General features: G+C 35.3%; 1 long non-coding RNA gene across 1 annotated transcript; it reads right to left on the reverse strand.

Annotated features, from left to right (window-relative positions):
• Positions 1-1,495: 1,495 nt before the first annotated feature.
• Positions 1,496-8,688, reverse strand: LOC111775495 (uncharacterized). Its single transcript, XR_002811203.2, has 3 exons — positions 8,637-8,688; positions 5,669-5,781; positions 1,496-3,361 (listed from the first exon to the last, which is right to left on the reverse strand). It is a non-coding gene; the product is annotated as an uncharacterized lncRNA (long non-coding RNA).
• Between the last annotated feature and the right edge of the window lie 628 nt (positions 8,689-9,316).

A 9,316-nucleotide genomic window follows, 5' to 3' on the forward strand; every position in this document is an offset into this window, starting at 1 on the left:
GCTACACAGAAATAGATAACATACAGAAATGCATGTTTAGTTTTTCTTTAACTAGCGTGTTATGCGATCCAAAGGTTTGTGATTTTTAACCCAGAGGGTAATGCCATACTCTCACCTAGAACCAAATGTCCTCCACAATCTAGAGGAGATATTAAAATATGTCACTCATTTGTTGATAGATCAAAGATATCAAGCTACTTCTCTAGTCTAATTTTAATGTTTCCCATATATTCCATCTTTTCACCACTCCCATAATTCTTTCCACACTCCTCTCTCTATAATTATTTTAATATCTCATATCATGCCTCCATTTGTATTAGCCTTCCACATGCTTTTCCATCCAACTGAATTCTACAGCCCTTTAGGAATTCAGTTCAAAGTCTATCTCCTTTGAGAACATTTCCCTTCAAGGCACAGAAATATTTTTTCTGTGATCTGTTATAACAAGGATAATTGTCAGTTGAATCTACCCCGAGGCTTACTTTTCCAGAATCTTCCAAGAAGCATTTGCCTTAAGAACTCTCTCTGGTGTCTTTGCCCCAGGCTCAGGCCATGACTCACCACTTTCAGAGCAGTGGAGGAGAGATTTCACATAAGAAAAATAAATCGTGGGAAATAAATTATGACTACTGATTTATTTTGCCCCCGGCATGTTAGTGAGATTCTAAAGTTTTCTAATCCTCTAGAGTAAGTAGAATAGACCCCCAACCTCTGTAACTGCAGGTAATAGTTGACTGCCTGGTGAAATTTACTAAAAAATGCCTTAATACCCTCTTAAAATACAAAATACAAAATACAAAATACAAAAAAGTTGCAAAAGTATTCTGACTCAAATTATATCTAAGAATAGAAATCTTCAGAGCCTAATTACTAGGAAAAGAGGCAATGTGGAAATCTTTAGATTTTTCTAAACTTAACATAGAACTACATAAAAGTATGTTTATAATCCATTAATATATCAGAAGTAAATATTTATCAATGACTCTCTGAATAGCAAGAATATCGAAGTATTATTGTCTCATTTTGCATGGTTAAATGTTTCAACTGATATTTGGTAGACAAACTTTTTTCAAGTTAGATAATAAGTTATCAATTAACATGGACCTCACTATAGAGCCAAAGTTTTAGTGTTTGAAATGGTTCAGTACTTTTGAAGGCATTTTTCCTCCTAGTAATGCCACTAAGGCAATATCTCACTTGTCTAACTACGTACTTTTCAAATAAAATAAAAAAGGAAATGTATTAATTAGAAAAATCTAGTTTTCACAGTAGAAACAAGATTTATTAAGGAGTATAGGCAATATTCAATGTTCTTCTTATCAGTTGAAAACTTTGTAATAGTGTAAATGATAAAAATATTATTAATTTTAGATAGATTCCTGATTTGGTGATGTTGTTTTGGTGGGGTTTTTTTTAAGTAGAAAATTTGCAGTACCTTTTAATGAAAGAATTAATCACGGTTATGCAAAGAAGAAACTCACTAAATGACATAAACCAAGCTGTTTAATGCTGCTTTTATTATTGAGTAGAGTTCTGATTTCTCTTAATTATGGAAGTTAGAACTAGTACTAATGATACATTTTTTATTTCCCTCTTGTACATTTTATAAAATTAGAGATTGAAATGGGTATTGGATGTGCCAGTCACATAAAATGTGTCTTGCCCCACAACACCACCCAGAAACTGGTTATCTACTTTGCATGTATTTCTAATATGAAAATGTCTTGTTTTGACATTAAAACCTTTTTGCAGAGGTTTTAATAGCTACTGCCTCCCTTGCCATCTCTTCCACCCTTTAATTGCACAAATCTAATATGTTTGTACATCAACTACTCCTAATGAGTGTTATGTCAGTCATTTATTTGGCTTCCATCTAGAAATTATTTCTGCATCGGTGTTTTGTAAATGATTAAATACTTTATCAAGAATCTATACATATTCTGATATATTTACAAGCTCATTTTAGGTAAGGATCATGTTCTAAAGTGGACTAAAATATTTTTTTTCTCGTGGATATAGAGAGACCTTTTTCTTTTCGATTTTAACCCTATGTATGTAACTTCGACAAAACTCTGTGTTTGCAATTTCCAGGGATGAAAGCTATAATTCTACACTGCAGGTCACATTGAAAGGGACATCCTGTACTTACATTTGACAGTAATAAAATGGTATTCCTCAGGAAATTTAATTAACAAGTTGAGGTTATAATGTACTTAATGGCATTTCTCATCAAAACATTTCAAATTGCTTTTTAAACATTAACTCATTAATTCTTATAGCACTCAGGGGAGGTAATTATGTACTCAAGCATACTTAGTCATTTGAGTCTATTCATGGTCATTTGTAAAACTCTCTTCTTATATCCTAAAATAAACATTTGTGATTGTGTGATTACACAATTAATTGATTAATTTGTATCCTCATATTATTTTTTCTGATAAGTTCAAGGTGCTAAGCTAAGTTGAAGAAAAGACATTGGAATAAAATTAATTTGTGGCATTTCTGATCTCTAGGTTTAGACCTTATACTGACTCATGGTCTCTCCCTAGGTGATATCTGTGTTTTACTGTGCTTTGAAGGAATAAGAAAGATAGTGAATTTGGCATTTAGAAAGATGACGAAATGTCTGGGTTCTAGAAGGTAACTGGATAGGACTGAAAACAAATGTGTTGATATCAAAGCCCAAGAAAGTCCATGTGCAAATACATCGCTTGTATATTTCACCAAAAAAGATCTTATTGAAAATCAATAATAACTAATTAGTACGTTCAAGAAAGTCACAGACCCATTTTGGATCTGGAGGGGCAGTGTGCTGAGGAGCAAAAAACTGGGAAAACACAAGGTAAGAGAGGGAAATCAAAGGATTGAAGGTATCAAAATCCTTTGCTTTATGCGGCATTTTATCTGGAATCTTGCTAAAGGTTAGCAAACTATTAAAATCGATATCATGTATTGTCAACTCTTAAATCAGTTTAGAATGCTGCAAACTTTAAGCTTCCACAGTTTAAATAAATCTATAATGCAGGCAGCTCACTCCAGCTCCTTTAATATCATCCATAGTTTTGTTGATCTATCCTCACCCTTTCCTCTCAGAGATGAGGATATGGAAAAACTAATAATATAATAGGTAACATTTTTAAGTGCCTGATAAATACAAGGGAGTATGATGAGCACTTTGATCTTCTTTGGTACATAGTGTTACTATTTTTACCCATCACACACATGAACACAAGAAATCTTAGAATGGTTAAGGAACTTGTTCAAGATCATGTTCCCAGGAGAGCGCTAGATCCAGGATTTGAAGATTTGTCCAATTCCAGATCCTACTTCTCCAGTGATTCTCCACTTGGGTTCCACGAACCTGGCAGGAGCATCAGTAACATATGCTCAGGAATTTTGTGATATCCTTATGAAATTTTTAAATTTTGTGGATATTTTCAATAAATACATATGTAAATTTTGCAGAATCTGGATAACCGCTTAAAAAGAGAAAGCTACCACTCCATGTCAATATGAATTTCCACTTATATTTAAAACCTTATTGGTGGCAAGTACCCCTTCAGTTGTCTTTTTTTTTTTTTTAAAGATTGGCACCTGGGCTAACAACTGTTGCCAATCTTTTTTTTTTTTCTCTGCTTTGTCTCCCCAAACCACCCCCGCAACCTCGTACACAGCTGTATATCTTAGTTGCACGTCATTCCAGTTGTGGGATGTGGGACGCCGCCTCAATGTGGCCTGACGAGTGGTGCCGTGTCCGCACCCAGGATCTGAACCCTGGGCCGCTGCAGTGGAGTGCATGAACTTAACCACTCGGCCACGGAGCTGGCCCCCTCAGTTGTCAAAGACTATTGTGGAAGCGACAAAAAGAAGTGAATTTAGTCCACAAACATATATCCAAATATGTAAGCACAGTTTCATATTCTATAATAATGAAATTAAAGCATTGAGGCAGAATTGAAAATAGTATAACATGCTAAACTTAGAAGAATATGTTTCTTGCAGTCAATATTACACTCAGTTTGAGAGCTGTAAAACATCATATACCACATTATACTAATGTCAATTATTTGAATCTGGTTATTTTTAAATTTAATTTACTGTATATTATAATCATATAATGTATAATATATATTGTATACAATAATGCTATGTATATAATGGGTGAATGAAAGCTGAAAGAAAAGTGGCATTATACCTAGTTTTATCTAATGTAATAAAATAATCAACAATGGGTTTTAAAAAGATTTTTTCTTAAAAAAATTATCCAAGTATTATTCAAAATTGGGAAGCACTCTCATCTGTAAAGTCCAGCGTTCATCCTTCTACTTTTGCTTTATTAGTGTTAGTTTTTTTCTTCAGGCATAATTCACCTGCACAGCTGCTAGTAATTTATTTAAATTTTAATCCAAAAGCTGATGTAAGGTGAAAATATACAAGTGCAGCAAAAAGTTAAGAAATCACTAGATAATGAAGAGAACAATGACACTGAGAGCGTGTTATTAATATCTTTTGGTTGAGATACCCTTCTAGAATAAGACCTCTGGCAATAGTTTTAAGTAGATAAAATGAAAGTTGCCAAGTGTGTATGGCTTATTACATTTGCCTTCAAGGAGTTCAGCTAAAATATAGTTGTGTCTACTGAAAATGCATATTTTCAACTAAGGCAGTATATTGAGATGAATAGGATCTCTCATAGTTCATAGATATGATTGAGAGCATAATCTACACTCTGTTCCACATTCTCACTCTTCTTTCTCACCCATCAGCCTACCTTTTCCCTCAACAGTCTAGTAAGACAGCACTCACTAATTCATTCAAAACTTCATCCTTAGGGGTGGCCTGGTGGCATAGTAGTTAAGTTCATGAGCTTGGCATCGGCAGACCACAGTTCACAAGTTCAGATCCTGGGCACAGACCTACACACTGCCCATCAAGCCATGCTTTGGCAGCATCCCACATACAAAATAGAGGAAGATTGGCACAGATGTTAGCTCAGGAACAATCTTCCTCAAGGCAAAAGAGGAAGATTGGCAATGGGTGTTAGCTCAGGGTGAATCTTCCTCGCCAAAAAAACCCAAAAAATGAAAAACAAACTTTATTCTTAATATGCTATCTTCTGTACTTTTTGAATTCTGTGTATCATTTTTCTTACTTGATCATACCTACTGTCAGCTTCTGTGACACTAAACCCATTTGGTATTCTTAAAACATCTGTAGAGGGCCATCTACTCGTAGTTTCAATCATGGGTCTATCATCCTTTACACAGCCCTTGAATATTGATATTCCTCCTAAGATATTATTATTATCTCACTTTATAAAATTCATGGTAAATCTTAACTATTAACAGTGTTCCAACTACTACCCATATTATAAAACTTTTGCTCCTGTCCGTTTAACACCTGAGCATCTATATTTGGATGTCTAGAGACGCTTAAAACTCAACAAATGCAAAAATGATTTTGGTCTCTTTCTCACAGTCTCTACTCCTGTTTTTGTATTTCTTATGTTGTAAATGGATTGACTGTCATCCATTTATCAATCCAGAATCATCACAAGCATCCTAGATTTCTTTATTTTCTTACCTCTTTATCTACTACTTATTATCTGGACATTTCTATATTCTATGAATATAATATCCTTAATGTGTATTAAATATATTTCACTGACCTCAATGATATTTTCACTATTCTTATTTCTGTCTTTCATGATGTCTCACAACTAGCATCTGTTTGGCATCTCTTTAATTTATCCTCCATATTCTATGAGAATGATCTTTCTTTCTACAATGCAAATTAGACCATGTAGTATTATTGTTAGAAACATTTTAATGTTTTGGTGTATTTTTAGGCTAAAGCTCAAATTGCTTAACTTATTCCAGAATGGTTTTTGTGGCATAATTCTCGCTTACCATTCTAGCCTCAAGTTATACTACTCTGAACACTTCCTCTTTGTCCACCTACAGAGAATTCGTTGTGGTTTTACCAAGGGCTCCTGGGCTTCCTTAACAGTAGTCTGTCCTCTTGGAATGCTCTTTCCTCTCCCCCAAACAGTTGTCAGGCTATACCTTACTTGTTACTGAAAATGAAACTCAAACAGTGTCTTCTTCCGGAATTTTCTTTTCCTATGCAGTAGAGAATCAGATGACTCATACAATTCCCAATTACTTTTCCTTTGCCCTCCTGTGCTCCAAATGATGGAAATCTAAGTGCTAACTCATCAAGTATCCCTTATGGTTAGAGTGAGTATGTGGCAATTGTGGCCAATGAACTGTCATCAGAAATCATATAGGGAGGATTTCCCTTCAGAAATATCAAGATAAAGCCCCAGGAGCAGAAAGAGTTTTCTTCTTTTTGGAATGTGGAGCAGTACATAATGCCTGGAGCAGCAGCAGCAGTCAACTTGTGACTATGAACTAAGAAGCAAGAAAAAAATGGAATAATGTATTCACAGGATTGTTGAGCTCCAAAGTCATTGTCAGAATCACCATTAGTCACCATTTAGCTTAAATCAGGATTAGATTTCTCTTACTTTCAGGGTAATGCATTTCTAATGTACTCTTCTAGCTTGATGTATTTGTTTTACCTTATAAAACACTCTGCTCACGCCTCCTATCACACAATAGCAGACCATAGTGCAATATATTGTACCAATTGATTTATTTGTCCATATCTTCCACTTGATTTTTTAAGGTCCAGAACAACGTTTTGGCTCTCAAGTACCTGGTCTTATATCTGGAAGACTACAGGCACCCAATAAAAGTCTAAGTAAAATAAATGATTATTCATATTAATTAAATATGCAAATGAATAAATAAATGGTGTTGCATGTCTTGAATGCCCAAACGAGTAACTCTTCAAGGAGAATCACACACTATACAGAGAAACTCTTAATTTTCAATGGACTATATTTGGTTTTATGTTTTGGTTGGTGTAGCTTTCCAGACTCTATGCTTACTTAACTAAGTATACTTAATGTTCTTTGTGCAGAATAAATATCAGGATTCATCTTCATGGGCAGGGCTGGATACTTACTAAATGTCCCCAGTGACATCAATACCTCTAGTATAAATGCTTCCATTAACATAGGATGTCAGGCACAGTACAGTCAGTACTAATTCTTAATTCACAGCACACTATTTATTATATTAGGTGCTCCCTTCATTACTCCTTTTTAATCCTATTTCTCACCAATAGATATCCTTTCTGATTCTTTCACTATAGGCCCTTAGATATCTCTGTATCATTGAAAAATATGTAATCATGTTTTATAAGGGCATGTACTTAAAATTTACATGAACTTTATAAAATCTGTCCTGTGATAAATAATAATATGGCTCTTATTTTTTTTCAATTTTTTCACTAAAAGCTTTTTTTCTCTCATAACAAATGTTTTTGCTATTTTCATACCAGATGAACTCAATGTATTGTTTCTTTTGTTCAACATTTGTTTGGAGATTCTTCCATGGTATTGCATATATTTTCTCTGCAGAAATGGATTCCATTGTGAACATACCAGAAATTTTCATTAACTATTTTTGATAGACATTTTGCTTGTTTCCAATTTAAGTTGATATGAATAAGCCTCCTATAAACATTTTTTGTGAATTTCTCTTGTGAACCTAAGAATTCATTTCTGTTTGATATATTCCAAAGAGCGGAATTGCTGGGTCATAGGTCCTATCTATGTTTAGCTTTTGTGCAGGTTCCTAGTTTTCCGAGTGGCCATACCAATTACCAACAATAATGAGTTCCCAGTATTCTATATTTATAGCAAAACACTTTGTTTTCTTTGCATGATGGGTATCTGGTATCTCATTTTGGTTAAATTTTCATTTCCTGAATGACTTTATGCTCATGAGCTTATATGCTTTTTGGTGCTTTGACTATGATATTTGTGAAATCCTGATGAAGTAATTTTACAGTTTTTAACATTTATTTCCTCCATTCTTCACTCTGCAGAAAAACAGCCTTTCTGAAATTTATATCTGATCTTGTCGCTTCTGACATATTTCTTGATTTATCTTAGGATAAAGTCCAAACTTTCAAACGTGGCTTCTTAAGCATGACAGAAACTGGCACTTGCTGTACTCTCCAAGCACATCTCCCACTGTGCCCCACTTGCACCAAACTCCATTTCATATTGAACTTTCTTCAGTTAGCCGAATGCTCTGTGAATCACTGAATCCTCTTATGAGCAAAAACTGCTACATATAAAGAGTTGACTGGATCAGACATAAACTTTATGTACCCACTCAAGTTCAGCAACTGCCTTTTTCTTCCAGAGGCATAGCCTGAGTCTCCCTTCGGCTAAGCTACCCAAGCTGGCTGAAGTTTCCCCAGCTGGCAAGCCCTGCATGTCCCACACACTGGATGGTGTCAATCTGCACTGCCACTTGAATAAAAAGTATATCACAAGGTGGTGTATGGTTGACACTGCAATGAGTCATTCATCATCCCTCCAAAGACAAGGAACTTACTTGTCTGGTGGTAAGAAATACTGCCTGCTGACTATGCAGCTGAGGTTTTCCTAGGTATCGCCTTTAGCAGAAAGACAACGGCTCCTGTCAGATTACACATTCATCCTGGATACAGCCTCCCTCTAAGGACTGGCTGATAGAGAAATACAAAAGTCTTACCCCTTCGCCCGGCTTGAGGATGACTGTAAAGGGCCCCATAGCTGGGCTGAACATTCTGTTGTAACTGCCTGACTGTCCTACTTCCTTCTTCATAACTGTTGCTCCAGAGAGCGCTAGCCACCAAACTTGCTGCCTTCAAATTTCCATCTCTGAGTTCATTTCCTGGGGAATCTTCCCTACATTCCTGAGCAGCAACTCAGGGTAGGGCTGAAGCAATGTGGAAGTGCCTAAGAGCCCACTCCCTTTTAGGGTTAACTTTGAAAATGGGAAATGGAGGACAGGAAATGGCTGAGCAGATGAAGTGCTCTTCTTTTAGCCTTATGTCTGTTGCCCCGCATTATGGTTTCTCCTTATAAATCTTAATCCTAGGAAAGATTGTTGTCACAGCACACGCTGCCATCTTTTACTACCTTGTGGCACACATTGCTTCTATCTCTTTTGGTTTCACATTTTCTGTCCTCCTCACGTTCAACTCCCTAGGTTTGCACATCCAAAAAAAAAATAATCAAGATTTCAGTGTTCTGCTTTATAGAGGATCTGAGTTTAAGATAGAGACTCTTTTAGAGTGCAAGCAGAAAATAACTTTTTTTTCTTCCCACAAAAGTCTGATATTGTTGCTACTCCTCTGTAATATCTGAGATTGGCCTTAAATCTGTTCAATTATCTTTAAATAATTAAAT

This window comes from Equus caballus, chromosome 10 (genome assembly GCF_041296265.1).
Source record: "Equus caballus isolate H_3958 breed thoroughbred chromosome 10, TB-T2T, whole genome shotgun sequence".
In the NCBI taxonomy this organism is placed as follows: Eukaryota; Metazoa; Chordata; class Mammalia; order Perissodactyla; family Equidae; genus Equus; species Equus caballus.